Source organism: Microtus oregoni, unplaced genomic scaffold, assembly GCF_018167655.1.
Source record: "Microtus oregoni isolate MIOR12 unplaced genomic scaffold, Mior012 000011F_ref0000422, whole genome shotgun sequence".
Taxonomy (NCBI): Eukaryota; Metazoa; Chordata; class Mammalia; order Rodentia; family Cricetidae; genus Microtus; species Microtus oregoni.
This window is the reverse complement of record NW_024543070.1, coordinates 38,346,742-38,370,602: the sequence shown is the minus strand read 5'-3', so window position 1 is coordinate 38,370,602 and position 23,861 is coordinate 38,346,742.

The following is a 23,861-nucleotide window of genomic DNA, read 5'->3' as shown; positions in this document are numbered from 1 at the left end:
CTAATTCTGAACTTACTCAAAGGTGTGTTTCATCTCCAACAACTGCAGAAGTTTAAGGATTTATGTCTAGATAGCCATCATAAATGTAGTCACTTCTATAGTCTGCTGTTTAAAGGGAATAACCTATACTCAGAAGTTTTTAAGGCAAAGTCTGGCTGTAAGCACAGAGTGTTCTAGAAACTGTTTCCTTATTATTTCAGTTTTCTGGAACAGTCATAACCTAGTGCCACAGGCTGGCTGGAACAGAACTTGATACTCCCATGATTCTAGAAGTTGGTAGTACGAATCCAGAGGGTTGGATTCTCTAACACCTTTCTCCTCTTGGCTCCTATAGCTCAGTTTCTTCCTCTGTGTCCTCATGTGCTTGTGCCTGTATCCGGGCTCACATAGTAGGATTTCAGTGGTCTAGAGTACACCCGGGGGAACTTGCTTTAGCTTAATTGTCTCTCTGAAGGACCATTTCACATCCCACCCCGTTTGAATGTACTGAGGCTAAAGTGTCAGCAGAGGGATGTAGAGAGACGATCCACCACAGCGGAGTTCACCGCCAAGGGAGGCTTGGGATGCACCGGGTGTCAATCCCTGACGTAGTAGTTAAAGAAACTGGACTCTGGATATGAAGTATTGGATATAAGAGATTTCAGGCAGGGGAAGAAAGACAGAAGGACATTGGACAGGACAAAAGGTCCCACTGTTCTTTAAATATTTAGAGAGAGAAACTGTTTCATAGAATCACTGTTTTATACCTGAGGTGTGATTTGAGAAGCATTATTTTCACCCTGGCATCATTATTCCGGGTGGGGCAGAGAGATTCACAGAGACACTGCCCACTTTTAGTCTCTGATGTATTTGCACTTTCACTGGCCGATTTGTGAGCAAAACTAGGTGATTTTGTGTGACCCGTTCAGGAGTGCGAGCATTCCAGGTGCCCTCAAGACAGGCCTCTGGAAGTGAGAAGCAAGTATCAGAATGTCCATATCAACACTGGGCAAGACATAAGTCACTTCACATACTAAATACACAGATTGACACTGGCTGGTGTCAGGTGGCACCCAAGGAAAAGTGGTGTTTTCCGAGAGCTACTTACAAGTGTTGCCATGGATCTCAATTTCTGTCATGTGTCTGCTTAAATGAATTTATGGCTTGTGTCATGCAGTATCAACTAAATTACCCCTCACAAAGTGGACAAATGGTCTGGAAAGATTCTTTCGAAGAAAGTGCAGATTGAAGGTGGCATAAATAATAGAAGCACAAGTAAATGAGAAAATTGCTGAGTGGAGTTTTTATTCCTAGTGTGCGCTCAGAGCCACACCACATGAGGCAAAGGCAAAGGAGACCTAATTACATCTGACACACTGAATTATACTTCTCTTATGTTCTTGTTGTCTTGGGGGGTGGATAGCTCAGAGAATCCTGCATTATTGATAAAAAAAACACCCACATTTTAAAAATATTTAAAATCTCTCTTTCTCTCATCATCTTTGTGATCAAGTATTCAGAGTGTACTGGACATGTCTCATGATGTCCAGGAAAACACAATTGCGACGCCTCACTCAAACTACTTCTTACTGATAGAAAAGTCCAGAGTCTGTTGAAAAGTTTGAGGAGGATCAGTCACAGCATTCTGGGCAATGGCAGGGAAGATGTCTTCCACAAGAAGCTGCTGTTTCTTCTAGAGCTTTCTGCCACACAGTAGCAGATGCATGTTTCAGGGTGTTGTGTTTTGTGTTGTTTATAAGTTTTCAGTGAAACTGTACAAATCCCACTGACTTCCTAAATGAATATATGTGTGTATCAGGATACCAGGACAGAGGAACCAGGCAAAGATAAAGCGCCAGAGCTCCTCAAGACTGCCCACTACTGACCTGGCACTGGTGAGAGCTAGCTTGCCTCTGACCCAAAAGCTGAGTCATTTACAGTTCTTTATACAGACTGGATGCATGTTGAAATTCAAATTGAAAATATTTATGTATTATATGTATTAAAAAGACTGTCTTCTTCCATTCTATGGCCTGAGAGACTGGCAGCAATCTTTTTTTTTACTAGGGCTTTAATACAGTCCTGCAGTCTGGTGAACTCTTCATTTTCCTTCTTCAAAACTGCTCTGCATGTTTTAGCTCTTTTCTGTGTTCATATTCATTTAAAATCAGCACAAGCTGAAGAAGAAGAAGGTCATGAGTTTGAGACCATCCTAAACTATAAAGTGAAACTCTGATTTTAATTAATTAATAATAGATATAGTAATAATAAACTCATTTTAGTAGTTTTTGACCAGCTAAAATGTAAACTCATTTAATGCATGGTTTAGCTTAGGAAATGCTGGCATCCACAGTTCTGAGTCTGTTTCTGAGTGTAGGACTGTGCTCCATTTATTTAGATCAATAACCCTAACAGCAGTGAGTTATGTTTTTTTAGTTTAAGATGTATATTTTCATTTTCAAACTTTCCATTAAATCTACCTTCAGATAGTTGATGTTTTATGTCACTATTGAAAATTATATTATTAAAAACTATCAGTGGCTAATTATCTGTGGCTGTTGCTTCCAAGTAGAGATGCAAGTGAGCAGACTTTCCACCACTAGCGGCCGAGTTTGCTGGAGCAAACCATTAGGCTTCTTCTGCACCCCAGTCCTGCTGCATTTGCTTCAGAACGTCACAGATGGTTTGGGACAGAACCATACCATCTATAAAGAATTCCAGAGTCTCATCTGTTCATTCCTCACGCGTGTTTCATCGCTCCCCCCTGCCCGATAGAGACCTTCGGTTCCAGGGTTGGACAGGAAGAGTCTCGAAAGCTTCCACGTGATGCTCTGTCTCGCGGGAAATCATCCACTGCTTTACTAGTATGATTTTTACTATTGCGATTTTTAACTTTTAGACAATCTTTATCAACTTACGGAATTTCCTTTCTGTTGTCATTTTGTCAAGTATTTTGTAGTAAATTTGTTTTGAATTTTCAGTCACACTAACACAGCTTCCTCCTTTTTACACAGTCCAGAACCCACCCAGGGAAGGGTGCAGCCCTCTTCTAGGTTGGGTCTCCCTATCTCTGCTCCTGGAGGTGTGTTTCCTGGGTGATTCCAAAGCCTACCAAGTTGACACTCAGCACTAACCATCACATGTACTGTGCATGTTGTGAGGTGTAAAGTGCAACCTTTGACCTCATTATATAATAAAATTTGTTTTCCAGTGTCACCATTGACTTTCATTTCTGTTGGTAGGATAAAATACCTCTCCAAAAGCAACGTGTGGGAGGAAAGGTGTGTTTGGCTTACGTTCCAGGTTACAGCCCATTGGTGAAGGAAAGAAGAAGGAGGTTCTCAGGCAGCTACTCACCTCGCATGCAAGTCAGGGACAGAGAAACGAACGCACCCAGGGATAGCTGGCTGCAACTGCTTGGCTAGCTTTCTTCACGCTCACAGCTCAGTCCAAAGAGTGGTGCCGCCCACACTCAGGACGAGTCTTCCCCCTCACTAACCTTCAAGACTACCCCCACAGACACTCCCTCAGGCAAACCTGAAGTAGGTAATTCTTTAACAGTCACGCCCTCCTCAGATAATTCTAGACTGTGGTAAGTTGACATTTAAAATCAGCCACTACACCATTTTAGCCTTACTGCCAAGATTTAATCTAACTTAATAAGACATAATTAGGTTTCTATATAACAGCTTACTTTTGTCTCTATTTAATTCATCTAATTTATTCCTGTCCTCCATTTAGATTCAATCTGTATGTTGAACGCTTCCATTGTGCCCTCCATACCTATGTCTATTCTTTTATCTAGTCTTTGTACTTGATAATTTTTATTACTCTGTCTTCTCATTTTTAAATCGCCAATATCAACCTATGAGATTTTGCATATCCTGGAGTTTTATTTCTCCGTTTTTGTTCTCATTTCTGTAAAGTTTCAGTAAATTTTCCTACTAATCTACATTTTTTGTTTCCTTGTGTTTTGCTAAGCATAACAGAGCTGTCGGAAAGTTATTTATCTTAAGCTAGGCCACCCGTGTGTCCGTTTCCACTGTCAGATTTTTAAAAATGGATTTACTTTTTACTTATCTTATGTGTATATGAGGGCTTTGCCTGCATGTATGTACATTATCATGTGTGTGCTTGGCACCCATGAAGGTATAAGTACAAGCCTTAGGACTGAAGTTATGGGCAGTTGTGAGCTACCATGTGAGTGCTGGAAACCAAACCCTAGTCCTCTGTAAGAACAACACATGCTCTTGACCATTGATCCAGCTCTCCAGCTCCCATGGTCTGACTTTCCGCTTGAAGTTTGGTCTTATGATTGTGTTTTCAATCTTCATTTGAAGGCAGATATGATGAAGCTAAAGATATTATACATTCCCTCTGCTAGATGCAGTACATTTGAGGAGTACAGTAATGTTTATCCAGCTGGGACTAACCTGAGTCAAGGCTGGGTCGGCATGGTGGGAAGACTTCCTCTAGCTCCAGCTTAACCAGTTCTTAGAACTCAGGAGTTTTGAACTGAGAACATGAATGTCTTTATAGACACCCCACTGTGGGAAATCCTCGCTCGCCAAACACAACTTCAGAATGTGGCAAGTACCTTGAGAGGAAGATTAAGTGTTTGAAGCCTCTTAAGTGCTTAATTTTTGCCATTTTAACCTTATACAATACCAAAATTTCTATTGTCTTTTTTTTTTTAATTCCAGCAAGAACTTTCTTCTTGAGCAAACCAACATATTCAGCTTTGGCCTGAAACTGACAAAAAAAAAAATTTCCAGAAAAACGGCCTGCCCATCACCATGGCTTCTCTTTGTCCCAAGACCTTTGGTCCTTCTTTTGCTCCTTCCCACACATGTGGGCATGTGTGTGTGTGTGAGACTGTCTGTGTGTGTGTCTGTCTGTCTGTCGGTATATCTGTCTATCTGATCTGTGTATCAGTGTGTATCTGTTTGTGCATCTCTGTGTCTGTCTGTCTGTGTGCATGTATGTCTGTATATGTGTGTGTCTGTGTCAATGTGTCAATATGTATATGTGTGTATCTGTCTTTGTGTGCATGTGTGTCTGTATGTATGTGTATCTATCTGTGTGTCATTGTGGATTTGTGTGTGTATCTGTCTGTGTGTCTCTTTATGTGTGTATGTCTATGTGTATCTGTGGATATGTGTATATATGTGTGTCTGTCTTATGTCTCTGTGTATGTCTGCCTGTGTGTATATGTGTGAGTGTGTGTTCATCTGTGTCTCTATGTATGTGCTAGTGTGTATATGTGTGTGCGCATGTGTGTCTGTATATGTGTGTGTGTGTTATATGCCTTTGTGTTTTTTTCTGGTTTTTTCCCACATGAATACAGATTTGGCACAGACTTTTCCTTCCACCCTTCTATGTCCTCCGTCTCCTTTTGGTTGGCAAAGGAATCAGAAATCTTAAATATTTTCTGCTTGGAAAAAGTTTTGAATAACTAAGTTCCAACTAAAGAGTTTGCTTTCTTTGTTTTTGGTTGTTTTAGGAGGAGGAATTACTTTAGGACTAATATTCATTTTTAAAATCCTTTTTGTTTAAAAGTCAAGGGCAACATAGAATAACAAAATCAAATGGCCATTCTGAAGCTTGAAATCTAGGCAGGCATAGGATAATCATGAGAAGCAACCAGTCAAATGAACATAAAGCAAGCTGGCGCAGAATCTCTAGAACATGGCTACTTGTGGAATGTTCTCTTTCCACTTCAGATAGAAGCCAGTTTCATGAACTAAATCTCAAATGGAGGGGCTGCAAGCACCACAGGCTTCTTTTACATCCCCCACACACTCTTGGCCAACTTCTACAACGACAGTAAATTATTCACAAAAGCTACTTTTTCATTATATATTAACTCTGATCTGAATTACATTAGGATATGAAAATTACATAAAGTAAAATACTTACCCATATGAATATATATCTCTGAGGATCTTATTTTGAAATTAGTATTTATCATATCTTTAATTGAAGAATAATACTTTCAAGTGTTTAAAGATGTGCAATGAATTTTAGAATAATGTATCCAATTTTCCCAACATAAATAATTCCTGCCAGTCCATTTTATTTTCATGTTTAATCAATAATAATAAAATATTAATGGCAAGATTATAATTCTAAAGACAGTTAACTGCATATCAATCCTTTGTAACACCCAAGACCTGCTGCTTCATCCCCTGGGTAGGTAGGCGAGCTCTCCTGCCCCTGTGCATGCATGGAGGTCAGAGGACAGAGTGTGAGCATCAGTTCTCTCTGTCCATCCTGTGGTGTCCAGGGTCATCAGGCTTGCAGTCAGGTACCTTACCTGATGAGCCACCCTGATGGCCCTCGATGTAGACATTTTGACTTAGTTTGTAGGTGAGGACACTACACACAGACTTGTCTTCTCATACCCAGATCTGTTGGATTCCAGAGCCCTTGCCCACAGCAGCCCATTGTCTCAGAGGATCAATGAAAGCTGAAGCATTGATTTGCAGTTTGATAGATGCCCTATGTCTTACTCCTTTTCAAACTGCATTACTTAGATAGACAGGGTAGAGAGATAAAAGTGCAAGTCAGATTTATCAATTCGATCACTTGTCAAAAGCTCAAATACGTGTTGGCTGAAAAGAACAGTTTGGAGTTAGAATGCATTTCTGGCATCCTCCTAAGATTTCACCTTTCTGTGTTTTCCCTGCCCGAAAGAAACTTTAAAAGCTGACTTTAATTAATTATTTTCATCCTTGATCTTTTTCTAAAGGTGGCTTTTCTGTCTCTTCTCTCTTGCTGTGCCTGACGGCCTAATCCAATCCTGTCCCATCAGCAACCTAGAACCCGGTGAATGGAGAGAACAATACTAGGCCAATCACATATAGGGCCCATTTAGTGACTGACTGCCCCTTGGAGAAAGCCACACCTCATCATGTGGTGACCTCGACCCAACCTCATCTCCCTAGCCCTCCGCCTATGCTTTCAGCTAATGTTGCATCGCTGGCTACTGATGTTGAAGCGCTTGTTATTATTATTGTCTGGGTATCTTAATTAATCTTCTAACTTCACACCATTTAGTCAGACATGTCTACCTTTCTGTTATTTCCCCCACCATATGCCTCTTTCTTGTTAATCTTAATAGAGATATCAAAGACTTCAGTCTTGCCATAAATTAATTTTACTTCCTCTGGGATACTTAAAAGTTTTAGGGCTCTATAAAGGCACCTGCTATAAATTTGCTTTGTGTTTCTATACTGTAGCTTCTGTGTCATTTTAAAATCAAAACAATAAGACTCAAACCATATCTTAAAGAATATTCCCTATGCCCATGTTATTTGCATGACATTCAGTTTTAATTTTTCTGGTCTTATTAACAGTCTTTCATTCAAAGCAACACTTTCCTTAGAATGAACTGACTTACAGTTAAAAATACAGTCACGGAAAAATCCTTAGATAAAGTCTGTGAATTACAGCCTAGGTTCTGGAAGAACACTTCTGAACCTAACCCTTCGAGCATAGGCAGATCGCACTGTAGGAAGTTGGGTTCATGTAGCCAGGCAACAATTTCAGAATCGTCAATCTCTTCCTTCAGTCACACGGTCAAGCACTAAGGTGAACATGAAAATGCAGGCAGAGGCTCCTCTGAACCCCTGGAGGGGATGTCTTCCTATTAGCATTACAAAAACGTCTCTGGCTCCCCAATCTTAAATACATAATTTGTGAATAATATTATGGGTTTTCAGCTGGCAGTGGAGTGTGATATATTGTTAATGCTTTTCTGCGGGTATTACGATGGATATCTATCAAGAGCTCTATTGTCTCTGAAGGCTTTCATATAACACAGTTCAAACCACCTCAACCTCCTACTTAACTAGAGATCTTACTGTTCTGCAGATCACTTGAAATTTTATTAAATCTAAGTAATAAAAGCCATTATTAAGGTCAACTCACAGCTGTAGAGCTCACCATTTTAGAATTTCTTTTCCTATAGATATGGTTGGGACTCTGAGCTTTCTTTTTATTTCAGGGATTGGTGGGAGGAAGTTAACTTTCTGTGGCTGCAGTGAATGGGAAGACAGCTCTGAGGATGTTTAAACACTGTGCAGAAAGCTGCACTTCTCAGGTTGCAATTAACATTCTCAATCCACACGCTGCTTCATTTCCTCCCCATCGGAGGAGATCAGGCTATCCTGAAGGTTTGTGTGTATAAAGTGATTAAGAAATTCCATCCTGTCACTCACTTTGGTGTGATGTCTCTGGGCCATGGCTGATGTTGCTACTGTAGCAACAGCATATTTAGCGCTTGTCACAGACAGGAGCCTTTGAAACCGTGAGGGAGGAGTGCGGTTTATAATGCGCTACAAATTGCTCTCAGCGCTAGAATACAAATTCAAATATGATAGTTGATACCAATCTGCAATGTATTTTGGAGTAATCCCAATTGCTTAGGAAAATCCCTTGATGGTTTGGGGATACATTTTGTCTACCAAACAGTCATTCTGACTGTGTTGAGAATTCAGACACAATTTTTAAAATGCAGAAGGGATTTCAGGGTAAATTATATTTTTAAAACCCCAAGTGTTCAAAATAGAAGCATTCTTGCTTGATACACCAAGACCCTGCAAAACCATGAAGATAGGATAGCTCTCAGAGAAATCCCATTCCTGGTAAATATGACTGGGAACTTCAGTGGAGCACAGCTTCAAATGATCAGTACATGTTAGGAATCTGCATGCACAGAGAGAAAACATTGAATGTCTTATCATGTCTTTTCACAATGTCTTTATTAAACAAGAGAATTTAGTATGTATTATCACACACATACACACACACACACACAGAGAGAGAGAGAGAGAGAGAGAGAGAGAGAGAGAGAGAGAGAGAGTTTCAACAATAGCCTAAGAATGCTAGAGTAGAAATAAGTGTACGCTATGGTTATGGAGCCAACAGAGTTATCACAGACTTTGATCACTTGTTTGAATTCCGGCACATCCATCATGGATAACTTGGTTAGAATATGAGAGCAAATTCATCATAGCAAACCCCAAGCTCAAGAGCCTGTATCTAACTTGAGGGAAGAAGCACAGACATGCACGGCCAGCTAGACTAATCAGTGCACTGTCACCAACAGGGATGAGAGATGGTTTCAAAATGCTTGCCCTGAGTCATTGTCATCTGAGCAAGATGACCAGAAAGAAGCTTGGGAGTGGGCAGCATAGAAAGCAGTGTGGAATTTTGTTTTAGTGGCTGTAACATGATTCTTGTCTACAGATGACCCAGGAGAATTGACCTGGGTCCCTGGATCAGGGATAGGCTAAGACAGGATGCTTTGCTCTTCTCTGGGTTAGAGACATGCAGGTGGACAGTAGAGATGCCTCGAGTTGAATTAGTTTGCTAGAGTGGCCACAACAATTCAGTGTTAGCTGAATAACAGAAATTGATTTTGTTGTAGTTCTTGAGTCTGGAAGTCTCAAGCTTAGAGACAGCAGGGTTGTTTTCTTCTGAGGTCTCTCTCTTCAGCTGGCAGCTGGCCATCAGAGCTGTCCTCACAGGGTCTTCCTCTCTATATGGTTGTGTTCTAATCACATCTTGTCCTATGAACACCAGTCGCACTGAGTCTGAGCACTGGGCTGGGAGTATAGATCAGTGGTAGAGTGCTTGCCTAGCACATGCAAAAGACCCTGGGCTTCAATCACTAGCACAACACAAAAATTAAAAAACAATAATGTTGCATATGAATTAATGTCTACTCCAGGGCTCTTTATTACTGTAAAGACTCTATCTCCAAATGTTGTCACGTTCTGAAGCTATAGGATAAGGACGGACATGTATGGATGTGGGCAAAGGCACCACAATCCAGGACCAGCTAGATGCGGCTATCAGTTATGTTTCATCTTTGCTGAATTTCCATATGCATTTGCAGTCTTAGCCAAAAGCATTTTGACACAGCGGTTATTCTCTGCTTGACACGATAAGAATGTGCTGTTAAGGAAACCAGCGTAGGATTTGACACTTGTTACTCTAAAACGTGCCTGTTAGTCTTGTCTGTGCAGTTTCCAGTTTCCTTGCATCAGCAGCTATAGAGAATTGTGTTGTGGCTGATGCGTGGTGATACACTTTCCTTTCTATAGAGCTCATGATAAAGGGTGGGTGTGAAGACGAATTAGCTCCCAACAGGGCCATTTAGTCCGTCAATCTCTAAAGATGGCCCTACTACTTCTGCTCCAGGCAATAGAAACAATAAGTGAGAAAGAAAGCTCGGCAAAATTAAAAAAAAATAGTAAATAAAAATAACAACAGACCAGAAAGATGTCTCCAACTCAAAATCAAGTCAGATGTTTTTGGGGATCAAAGAAGAAAGAAAAGCTCAGTGTAAAGATGAGGGGAAGACTGTGTAGGCATCACAGGCTTTCAGACTCCGATGCTGGCCCTTGCGCTTGTTCATGCCAGATTGCGGAGAAGAAGCATGTTTCATGACAGACAGACAGCTGGAGTTCCCTGCCTGGGGCCTCTACTGTGGTAACCTCCACCCCTCCTGGACGTCTTTGAAGGCTGAAGAACAAAGTCTGAGCATCCGAGTGGTAGAAGACAGGGTCTACTTAAGAATGAGGAGAAAGTGTTCCTCTTTGTGAACAGATGAGCTGTTTGAGCCGGGTCAACAGAAACCATCTGAATACCAGGTCATTCTCACAGCTGGGGTGTGGGAGCCTGGAAAGGCACAAGGGGACGGTCTTTATGTAAGAGATGGGAGCACAAAGGAATAAAGCGAGGGGGAAACTGTCTCTCCACACAACGTGCGTTCCTAAGTGCAAACCACACAACAAGAGGAAATATAATGCTAAGAGGAGAGCCATCAAAATACATCAATTAATTAAGCTCATTCCAAATGAAATCAAAGTCATACAATGAAGAGCAAATACTTTAAATAGGATTAAAATGGCCAAGAAGATAAAAGAAGGAACAGCACCCAGAAAAAAATATAATAAATAATGAAATTTAAAAAGGTGCTTAGAAAAATTAATAGAAATCTTGGAAATGTATGTAATCTTACTTACAACATATATTATATATTTGTATATATTATACTGTATAATATATAGTATATATTTGTATATAATATATATGAGAAAATAGAAAAAATTAATGGGATAAATAAAAACAGGCACCTGGAGCAGCTCTGACATGTGTCTAGTGAGCACTCCAGCAAAGAGGAGCTAAACAAGCAATGCCTGGGTTTTCAGAACTGAAGACAGACACAGGCCGTCCATTAAATGTGCACTTCAAGCTCTGAGAAGATAACAAAGGCTAAATCCCATGCTCGGTCTGGAAATCAATGTCTTAATGGTGCCAAAAATAAGAAATGACATGCAAACCCATGGTATGAAGTCAGTTCAGAACTCTGGTTCTTAGCACAAGCCAAAGTGGCAAAGTGATTCTAGAAAAACATGGCCAGTCTCGGACTGTAGACACAATCAACACCTCACTAAGTGTGAGGGTGAGAGAAAGGCTCTGTTACACATGGGAAAAGGAGAGGTTGCTGCTCACACATGCTAATTAAAACAATTACTGAAGAATATGTTCCATTAGGAAAGAAACAGAAATCATCCTGAAGCCTCCCCTGTCACACCCCATATCCCGTGATCCTGTCACCCCACATCCCGTGATCCTGTCACCCCACATCCCGTGATCCTGTCACCCCTATAACCCATGATCCTGTCACACCCTTGTATCCTGTGATCCTGTCCATAAGCTTCAACAGTTCCACATCTCACTAGCCTGACAACAAGAAGTGACATTCTTCTGTCCCTCTTGAATTGATTATTAGTCAAAGGCAAAGTGTTCAGAACCAATTTTCTGTCCCCTAAGTTTAAAGAACTAGAATATTCTCCCAGCCCTGTTGTGTCTGCTCTTCTACCAGAGAGGACTGTTGCTTTAGGGAACTTCAGAAGGCAAGAAGGGAGTCCTAACTGACAGCAAATGCAAGCATAAAGTAAAACTTCGCTAGCTAAGCCACCACTTCTAAGGTTGCCTGTTACCACAGCATCAGGACTGTGGAGAACAATTACACAAAACTGGAGACACTCCAGAAATTGATAAAATATACTGAGAAATTTAATTACAAATCACTTAGAAAATAATAATTTTTAATGACTATCTAACTCTCTAGGCAACAATAATAGGGAGTGTGTTCCAGGGAGATTTAAAGCATATTCTAGAAAGCTTTGCTCAAAAAGTCTTGATAGTATATTTTTAAATTTTGTGATACCCATATTAAACCAACATTAAAGCATCCTTGCCCAATTCAAGTAAAATTAGGAAAAAATCAGAAAGTAAAGAAGAAAGGGAAATAAGAGGAGGAGGGAGGAGGGAAGGGAAAGGAAGGGGAAGGGAGGAAGAGAGGGAGGGAGAAAGAAAGAGAGGGATGAAGAGAGGGAGGGAGGAAGAGAGGGAGGAGTACTAACAGGCTAAATATAAAAATTGCAGTAAAATGGGAGAATATATTTCTAAATTCATCTATTTGTTGTTATAAAATGATTTTAAAGAAAAACAGCAACACAAAAGAAAACCATGGCTAACAGAAGACATATACAAACATGCACACACATGCACCAGACACATGCACACGTGAAAGACAGGACACTGGCGTAAACTAACTGAGCTCAGTTGTAGTCTCAATTAGTACCTGCGGTCAGGTACTAATTCTGGTATACCACATTGCCATATTCAGCGAGTCTTCAAAGACTTAATGACTGAATTAAAATGAGGTTATTAGGATGTGCCCCAATCCTACATGATTGAAGTCTTTATAAAAGTAGGAAATTTGAATAGACATACACAGAGGACCATGCGAGACACAGAGAAGATGCTCATCTACAACTCAGGGAAACACGGAGGACAGGAATCCTGTGTAATCTGACTAAGCTCCAAAATGTGAACATATAAATGGCTGTCGTATAGATATCCACTCTGCTGAGCCTTGCTATAGAAACCAGAGCAAGCTAAAACACCTGCCAGAGAAAGTGGCGGCACTAAAGCCTGAAGGCATGGCTGGCCTGGGAGGGGGACAGGGCACGGAAAAGGACCAATACACTAAGACGTAAATCTAGTTCTTCTTGGGTCCTCTTCATTCAAGCATCTATCCCAACATTCCCACCAGCCTCTCTTGTCAGCATCGCCAAAGATGGCTGGCTTCCAGGGTGAAGCCTGCACACCTATGGGCAGCCTTAGGCATAGCTGGAGACATCCTCTTCTCTGGTGATATTTTGTTTGTGATCTAACAAATACAGCTTGCCTGAAGATCAGAATGTGGAGCTAAAGCCACTAGTTAGCCATAGAACTCAGGCAGTGGTGGTGCACACCTTTAATCCCAGCACTCGAGAGACAGAAGCAGATCAATCTCTGTGGGTTCAAGGCAACCCTGGGCTACATGAAATTGATCCAGTCTAAAAGAGAAACAGAGCCAGATGGTGATGGTTCACACCTTTCATCCTGTACTTCGAAGTCACAGGCCTTTAATCCCAGCACTGGGATGGTGGAAACAGGAAGTAGCTGGGCAGAAAGGAATACAAGGCCTGCAGAGATAGTAGCTCAGGGCATTCAGGTTGAGGATTCGTAGGGACAGGATCTTATCCCTTGGTTCTGAGGATTTGATAGAGGTAAAAACTAGTGGTTGGTTGTTTTCAGATTTCACCCCCTAATATCTGACTCCAGATTTTTATTATAAAGACCAATTAAAATCCTTGTTCCACTCCTTCTTGAAGCCTCCCTTTACTTTCTTCCTGGTCATGGCACATTTCATTCCTCCTCCTTGGTCACTGACTGCTCCATCTTTCCCCAGCTCGAAATGTTGGGCAGCTGGAGGGCTCAGGCTTCAGGTGCCTTCTCTTCTCCATCTTAGAACCACTGCAGGGAAGCTGGGAGGTGCAGACAGGAAGGGGGTGCTTTGTGAAAGTATTGCCGTCTCCCTGCTGCAGAGGAGCTCGGAGGTACAGACAGGGAGGGGGTGTTTGCGGAAGTATTACAGTTTCCTGTGATGCAAGACAGAGCACATGGTTGATATAAGTAGGTCTTCTATCTATTTATTGTTTCATTGGTTAATTAATAAAGAAAACTGCTTGGCCTGATAGGTCAGAACATAGGTAGGCAGGAAAGACAGAACAGAATGCTGGGAGAAGAAGGCAGTCAGACGCTATAGCTCTCCTCTCCAAGATGGACACAGGTTAAGATCCTTCCCAGTAAGCCACCACCTGGTGGTGCTACACAGATCATTAGAAATGGGTTAATCATGATGTGAGAGTTAGCCAGTAAGAGGCTAGAGCTAATGGGCCAAGCAATGTTTAAAAGAATACAGTTTCCGTGTAATTATTTTGGGTAAAGCTAGCCATGAGGGACCTGGGTGGTGAAAAGCAGGCCGGCTGCTCCTTCTACAGAGTGGCACCCAACATGGGGCATGTAATTATTTTGGGTAAAGCTAACCATGTGGGAGCCGGGCGGGACGAAAAGCAGGCCTGCTCACCCCTTCATTACAGAGTGGTGCCCAATGTGGCACAGAAGGGAGCTGTGCAGGGAAACTATAAAATGGGTATAGTGATAGGCATCTATGAATCATTTCTGGAACTTTCTTTTTGTTTTGGTTTGTTAGGTCTTTTTCTTAGTCAATTTTCTATTTGAGATGAAAAAACACCATGATTATGGCAAAGAAATCATTTAATTGGGGTTCTCTTACAGTTCAGAGGTTTAGTCCATCTTCATGGCGGGAAAACATGGCAGCATGCAGGCAGATGTCATGCTGGGAAGGGGCTGAGGTTCTACATCTGGATCTACAGGTAGCATGAAAAAAGTGAGAGCCAGGGACCTGACTTGGCCTCTGAAACCTCAAAGCCTACCCCTAGTGACACATTTCCTTCAGCAAGGCCGCACCCACTCCAACAAAGCCACACATCCTAATAGTGCCACTCCCTGGTAACCAAGCATTTAAATCTATGTCCTTGTGGGGGTCATTCTTATTCAGACCACCATAACCTTGGTTTGGTCTGCTAGTCATAGCTGTCCTGGGATTTGCTCTATAGGCCAAGCTGGACTTGAACTCACCAAGATCTACCTGCCTCCCAAATGCTGGGATTAAAGCATATGCGGCAATGCCCAGCTGTATGCCGTGCTGGTGTGGTAGTTTGAATTAAATTGGGCTCGTAATCTCATAGAGAGTGGCACTATTAGGAGGTGTGGCTTTGTTGGAGTGGATATGGCTTTGTTAGAGGAAGTGTGTCACTGTGGGGGCGTGTTTTAGGTTTCCTATGCTCAGGATACTGCCCAGTGTTTCAGTCGACTTCCTGCTGCCTTCTGATCAAGATATAGCCAGCACCACATCTGCCTGCATGCCACTGCGCTCCTCGCCATGATAGTAATGGACTGAACCTCTGAAACTATAAACGAGCCCCATCAACTAAATCTTTTACTTTATAAGGGTTGCAAAGATCTTTGTGTCTCTTCACAGCAATAAGTAAGACAACTGGGGATTAAATCCAAGCAATCACGCATGCTAGTAGAGCTCTCTATTTACTGAGCTATTTCTAAGAGCCCTTTTTTCTGGAAATTTCCATTTCATATTTCAACCATGGTTGACTGTGGCTAACTAAAAGCACTGAAAGTGAGATCACACGTGAGGGGCCACTGCATGTTTCGAAGCCTCTCACTGATTACTGTTGCTACCATCACCACATTTCTGGCAGAAGCTCTTTGTTCCTCTTCTCCCCTCCTGTCTCATTACAGTTAGGTCTCCACACATCCCAAACAGATGTCCTTTCAAAATAAAAGTCATCTTGTTTCTTCTTGACCTTGCCATTCTCCAAAGACACTTGCTGTGTAGTCTCTCAATACTGTATACCCCCCACCCCTTTGGGGCCTTTTCCTTAATACTTGACTGGATTGCCTTCTCCAAACACCCCCCCCACACACACACACAAGGGGTGGTGGGGTGTCTATCTCCTTACTTTACTTCAGCCTTCCCAAAACTGGCCTCTGAGTCACCCTTTTCATAGGCAGCCCCATCCCCCACCCCACCCAGTCCCTCTCCCTTGCCTGCTTTATCCATCTGGACATCACTTGCTACATGTCTGACACTTAGTAATGTTTGTCAGGACCTGTCTGTTTTCTCTACTGACAGAAGTGCTCTGAGACACAAGACTTCAAGTCTCTCTCTCTCTCTCTCTCTCTCTCTCTCTCTCTCTCTCTCTCTCTCTGTGTGTGTGTGTCTGTGTGTGTCTGTGTGTATGTGTGTGTATGTGTCTGTGTGTGTGTGTCTGTGTGTCTGTGGTACCTAATTAAGAGCAGTCCACCATAAATTCTCTCAATATTTGCTGACAAGAGTGAATACACAAAGAAGTGAATTAGTCAGGATGTGCACAAACCTGGGAACAAGGAAGCCTGAACTCATTATTTTAAACCCAAATAAGCAAGGTATTGTAGTAGTTAAACGAATCATGACAATTTAAAAGAAACCAATGATCTGCAATCTATACCTTTCCTTATAGTGTTATAGATATGACAGAGTTTTACATGGTAGGAATACTGAATATTTGACACGAAATTAATTATGTTATTATACAATATGTATTATAGTATATTATATAAATATATAGAGAGATCTTATAGTCCCCCGATTAAAGAAAATATATTGTGGGGCTAAAGAGATGAATCAACAGCTAAAGAAATGTTCTGTCTTTCCAGCCCCCACATCACATGACTCATAACTGCCTATAACTCCAGCTACATGGACCCAAAACTAGACCATTCTAGTCTCCTTGGGACATGACATATAGTAACAAAGACACACAAATAAGTGCAAACATACAGATAATTTTCTTAAAAAGAATGTCCATCTTATATATGTATATAATGATTAAATAATCAATAATATGAGGTGAGGAAAGAAGGGAGAGTTTGGACCACTGATACAGTAAAATAAGAAGAATGCCCTGACAAATTTCAATCAATCTATAATATGTGAACCGAATCTCTACCACAGTATAATTAAGCTCCAAATCAACAGTGCTAAATTATAGTATGTATCATACTTCTTTTACTGGTGTAATAAAATAATCATGACTAAACTAAACCAGTTAATTTGGGGCTTAGCACTTCAGAGGGCTAAAGTCCTCGATGGTACACAAAAGCATGGCAGCAGGAGTAGCTGAGAGCTCAGGCCTTGATCCCCAAGTAGGAGGCAAAGGAGAGAACGACTAGGAATATCTCCCCCAATGGCACACTCCTCCAGCGAAGCCACACCCCCAATCCTTCCGCCTATGGAGAACATCTCATTCAAACAAGCACAGGGTGCTGAGAACACACGCTTGGAAACTGAAAGCTGGACGTTCTAATATGCATAGATTAAAGAAAAATAGAAAAGAAATCACTAGAAGAAGCTAAAACCTTGAACAACGCAGCTAAAATAGTACTTAAATTTAATTTAAATGATGGCCGGTGCTTACATTAGATGGCCAAAATGCATTGTATAAATGTATGAAAATTCTCCAAAATAAAAATATTATTTTGAGGGAACAGAAAAAGAGGAGAGGAAATGGGAAGAGAGGAGGGAAGGGAAAACATGGTTAATGTGTAAAATAAATGAAAAGTTTAATAAAAAATATTATTTAAAAATTTTTTCATCCACCATATTTCTAATAATTAAGCATTCAAATCAAGAAACTAAATCAAGTGTCCAAAAAGTACACTGTGAAAATTCACAAAGAAGGAGCAAAAGAGGCCATGTATGAAACAGAAGCAAAGGGGAGATCTGTTAAATGAAAGTTGGCCTTCAGAAAATAAGACCTGAAAATAATACTGAAATAAAAAGAATGCAACCACAGAAAGAAAATGTCAAAATAATTTAAGAATATGGATTAGTTTATACTAACAAGTAATTTTCTCTAAAAAAAAAATGCAGTTTCTAAGCATTGAAGCAACAGAGAACAAAACAAACCAATAAAGTCCACATAGAAGAAAATGAAGAGGGGAAGAGAAGAAAGTGGAAGGAAAGAAATGGCCATGATGTCACACCCAAGTTCTGTCATCTCAGCAAGAGTAGCAGTGCTTAGATGGTGTTCAATACACCTTCACGAAACTTACTTTTGTCTTGCACAAAACTATCTCAGAAATAAAACCCATAGAGGCAAGCCAATTAAATTTAAGAGATTACTATACAAAACATCAAAGACAGCATAAAGGAAATTAGAGGGCAAATATGCAAGGAAATTATGACCATTTAGCTTATTAAAATAAAACCTTTTGTGCATCAAAAGCTATCATAAGTGAAATAAAAAACCTCTCCCACAAAAATAAAAAACAAAAAAACTTTTGGATAAATGGAAATCAGGATTGGCAATATGCTTTTGAAGAAATGCTTAATCTCATCACTAATCAAAAAAATGCAAACTGGGAGACAATGGCATTTCATTTGCAATGTGTGGGCAGCCTTTGTAGTGCTGACCTTGAGAAGAATGCCAAGAAAGAGCACACCGTCAGGCAGTTGATGGTCACACTGTCCCGGGGCAGCAGAGAGAGCGCAATTGTCAGCAGTCATCCATGGCCACCCTGTCCCGGGGCAGCAGAGAGGGTGCAGCCATCAAGAATAGTGCTTATCTTCCAAGGGAGCCAGGTTTGATTCCTAGCATCCACAGAGTGGCTCACAACAGTGTGTAGCTCCAAGCCCAGAAGATTTTATGATCTTTTCTGATCTCCATGAGAACTGCACACAGGTGGTACACAAACATGCAGGCAAAATACTCATATCCCATACACACAAAACAAAAATAAATACAATGTTTTTAAAAAGAAAGGAAGAGCACACTCTCTGCTGGTGAGTACTTCACCTTTGCAGATCAATAGGGCAATCACTAGCAGGGACAGTGTGCCCTAACAGCTCCAGTCCTTGGTGTTTGATTCTGATCAGTTTTCTGGTACATGTGACACGCTCAAGAATGATCATTGCAGCAATTTTTGTTGTGCTAGAGAAAAAATTGCAAACAATTTAAATGCTCATTTAGAGAAAATTGGATAAATAAATTGTAGTATAGACATACAAAGGACTTTATGCAGCAACCAGAATAAATGAATTAAAGCTGCAATTGCCAGCATAAATAAGCCTCAAGATCATTTGTTTAAGCCAAAATAACAGTTGCAAAATATATACAATATATTACCAGCATAAAAATAAAAATGTATAAAATAGCACTATTTAATACTCACTATATATTTATATAAATATTCTACTAATAATATCAAAACACACATAGAAATGAAAAGGACAGACTCAAGATAGAGCCTGTGAGATATATAAAATAGGCCACTTCTGTGGAATATCAATGGATATGTAAGTAGGCACATAGACCATAAGGGATGGTTAAATAGATGATAGATAGACAGACAGACAGACAGACAGACAGATAGACAGATAGATAGACAGATATAGATAGATAGATAGATAGATAGATAGATAGATAAATAGATAGATGATAGATAGATTGATTATAGATGATAGATTAGAGATAAATAGGCAGATAGATAGAGAGATAGATAGATAGATGATAGATTGATAGATGATAGATAGATAGATAGATAGATAGAGATATAGAAAGAGAGATGATAGATAGATAGATAGATAGATAACAGATGAGAGAGAGAGAGAGAGAGAGAGAGAGAGAGAGAGACTATCTTTCTTCTTCCAAAAATAAAACTAATGCAAGTGGGGGAAAACGTTACCATCTGTGACCATTTTCTAGTGGGAGAATAGGTGTTTGAGACATCACTTGGTCTCAGTAATTCCTCATGCTTGGAGTACTTCAGAATAAGAAATGAAAAATGAAGCAGGTGGCAGAAAGTGACAAGATGGAGGACTAGAATCACAGTGGGTAGCAGAAGCATCCGGGTTAGAATTGCTGAGAAACTGAAAGAAGAAAAATAAAAACAGATAAAACAGAAGGGAAGAGCTGAGAGGATGATGAACAGGATGAAGACAATACATCCTTCATTTGCCCTTCCAGACCCAACACTCCCCCCCCCCCACACACACACTGCTGGCTCCCGCCAAGATAGAAATGCTGGGTGGAGAATTCCAAGCTGCTCTCCTCCCAGGAGCACTGTCTCTGCACTCAGTCCCATCAGTGCTGAGGGCAGGGTGGAGGGGTCTAGAGAGTAAATTTTACTTACATGCTTTCACTAGCCACAACCTTGTCTACAATTCCTAAAATTTAAATAATCAGGTATAACACATTCCTAAGACTACTATTTCCTGGCCCAGTAAATTCTTCATCGAGAGGCATCCACTTTAGGAAACTACCAACCGTTTACCTCTAGGAAGCAAAAGCTTTTATTTTTTTTTTCCTCTTAGCAAAAATTTCTGTGTATTTGCAGTGCTGTTGTGAGCTTCACCATCTTTCATCCCCAGTCTTCCCCATTTCTGTTTCTCTGTATTATCTTGCATCTCCTCCCTCATTCGCCACTTTCAGTGAGTGGTCAAGTCTTCTCATGTGCGCCTCTAAGCTTTCTGTCACCCAGGTTAGCTCAGTCTAACCTGGGCTGCCCTCGCCCCCTTTCTGAGGCATCCTATAAACCAGTGTCTGATAGAGAGTTAGAGAGCCCAGGGGAATCCCCCATTTCCACCAGAAAACACAAATCATACACAAACATATAAAGAGAGAGCTCAAATCCTGTACTTTACTGTTCAAGGGCTGTCTCAGCTGTCCGGTTGGGCTTATACCACACTATGCACCAACACTATTGAATGTCATTCTCAAACATCCCATACTGTTTTCTGTCTCTGAACACTTACGTTAAGAGTTCCATCTACTCATAGGAAAAAAATCTTAAATTTTATGCAGAAACACAAAAGACCAAGGGCGGAGGTGGTGCACACCTTTGATTCCAACACCCGGGAGGCAGAGGCAGGTGGATCTCTGTGAGTTTGAGGCCAACCTGATCTATAAGAGCTAGTTCCAGGACAGGTTCCCAAGCCACAGAGAAATCCTGTTTCGACAAAACAAAAAACAAAATAAAACAAACAAACAAAAAAAGTCCAAGGGTAGCCAAAGCAAGCCTGAGAAGACAGAACACTGCTGGAGCTCTCACCACACCTTATTTCAAGTTATACTGGAGCGATAGTAACAAAAGCAATCTGGTACTAGCCCGCATGCAGACACATAGATCAATAGACTGGAATAGAGGACCCAGGTATAAAAGTCATGGAACTAAGGCTATCTGAGTTTTGACTAAGATACTGAAAGTAAAGCAATGGAGAAAAGATAGTGTTCTCAATAAATGGTGCTGGGAAACCTGGGTATTAACATGTAAAGGAATGGAGCAATATCCCTATATCTCATCCTATATAAAATTCACCTCCAAATGCATCAAAGACCTCAACATAAGACCGATTCTCTGAACCTGCTAGAAGAAAAAGTTGGGCGTATGCTTCAATGTCGGCACAAGGTCTTCTGAAAGGACTCCGTGTGGAGCAGGAAATAAAACCAACAAATGGGATCCCATGAACCTAAAATTCTTCTCCACAACAAAGAAAACTGTCAACCAAGCAAAGAGGCAGCCTACAAACTGGGAGACAATAGTCATTAGCTATAATTCTATGAGAGGATCAATAACTAGAATATACAAAGAAACAAGATTTTTTTGCACTAAACTCCAAGAAAACAATCTAATAAACACTGGCAGGTAGAACTAAGCAGACTTCTCCAAAGGAGAAATGCAAGTGGCTAGGAAATGCTTTGAAAAGCGTTCACTATCCTTTCCTATCAGGGAAATGAAGATCATAACGACTTAAAATTCCAGTTCACACCAGTCAGAATTACTATCATCAAGGCTACAAAGGACAACAAAGGCTTTGTGGACGTGGGGATATGGAACCCTTATACACTACTGGCGGGAGTGTAAACTGGTGCAGCCATTTTGGAGACCAGCCTGAAGGTTTCTCAAAAAAACTAGAAATAGAATTACCACATGACCAGGCCATACAACTGTTGCCACACATCCCAAAAAATTTATATCCATGAAAGAGATGCTTCACATCCAGGTTTATTGAAGTTCCATTTATAGGGAGTAATGTCTTAGCTAGGGTTTGTGCTGAAGTGGAAAGGAGAAAATATCATAAAAAACAACTTGGGGAATTGTTTAGTTCATCTACACTTCCAGGTAGTCACCCAGTGCTGAGGGAAGAGAGGGAGGAACTCAAACAAGGTGAAATGTGAAGGCAGGAAGTGAAGCAGAAGCCATGGAGAGGTTCTGCTCATACTGGCCTGCTCTGCATGGTTTTCTCATCCTGCTCTACTATATAATCCGGGATCCAGGGGGCTACTGTCTCCTGTGGATGGGTCCCTCCATATCAGTCACTAATTAAGAGAGTGTCCATAGGCTTCTTCCACAGACCAACCTGGTGTCATTTTTCTCTACTGAGTGTCCCTCTTCCTAGATGACTGCAGCCTGTGTTAAGTTGACATAAAAACTAACTGAGGAATGGAGTCAAGTGATAAACAGATAATTAAAATATGATTTATATACACATGTATATATTCAGGTATAAAAATAAACTTCTGAAATTCCAGCTTGATTGCTCTCTATCTTCCGCTCAAGGTGTGGAGTATCATCAGCATAGCAAACTATGTTTCATGAATGAAACTAGAAAAGCAAAATTATACTTCTGGAGATAACTCAGGCCAGGAAAGACTAGCACTATATGTTGTTTCTCGGATGCCTTCCCTCAGCATAGGTTTGTGTGTTTAACTTGGAGTATCTTCAGAAACCAACTTGCTAAAAAAGGGACAGTGGTGCATAGACAAACATGAAGATTGACAGCTGCAATTCTGGAGGGAGGGATGCTCAAACAGGCAGAAGAGTGTGGGAATGTAGGAGATGAGGGTAATATAGGGCTTAGCCAAAACAAAAGGGTGTGCGAACATGCCACATAAAAATCTACTACCTCGTAAGCCAATTGAAAAACATAAAAGGGAGTTTGAAAGCAGATTATCCCACAAGGCTAGACAATGCCAACCTTAGAAGTAATAGGTCACTAAACAAGAACCCAACACAAGGTGTGAGCTACGTCATAGGAACTGTTGTCAAGAAGGTTCTAGACACCATCCCAGCATATAAGCTCTTGCATTTCCGGCTCATTGCCTGCCAGAACTAGGCAATAAGACCCTACTGCTGAAGATACTTCACACCTTGAGAGGAAGATATAGAGCAATCAAGCTAGAAAAAAAGCTGGCAGCATCCTCCCTTTCCCTCCCTCCTTTCCTCCTCCCTCCCTTCCTCCTCCCCTGCTGCAGGAAGAATAACAGTATCAGTGCTGTTACTCAGCCAACAGCTTTATGATCTATGATACCAACCTTCCAGGTGAAATGTGCCCACTGCTATAACATTGGCACAATTGTTATGGAGATGACCATGGCTCCACGACTGGCTGTAAAGCCTGTACCACAGGAGGGAATCCATGATTAATATAAATACCCAGTTAAAAAAAAAACCTTTACTTAAGCACAAGAAAAGAATCTACCACTGCTACTTGGTTAAACTGGCATAGCATCAATCACTTTCTAAATATCCATGTCTATACAGCGAAAGGCTAATAGCAGTCTTAATCAGAAAACCCCCTTGTTGCAGAGAATTAGAGGTGAATTCAGAGACCCATGACTGCACAAGATGCTGAAAATGCAGGACAGTTGAGGGCTCATCCCTAAGCAAGACATTTATGCTACCCTTAGGGTCAGGGAACATTGCAGAAGAGAACATGGAAAGAATGGCTGAGAAACAGAGTGAAGTCCCACAAGATGCCGTCTTTGATGTGTGCCCTGTCAGGGTGGTCAGGAACTCACAGCAGCTGTGCTTGGGCTTTGGACCTACAC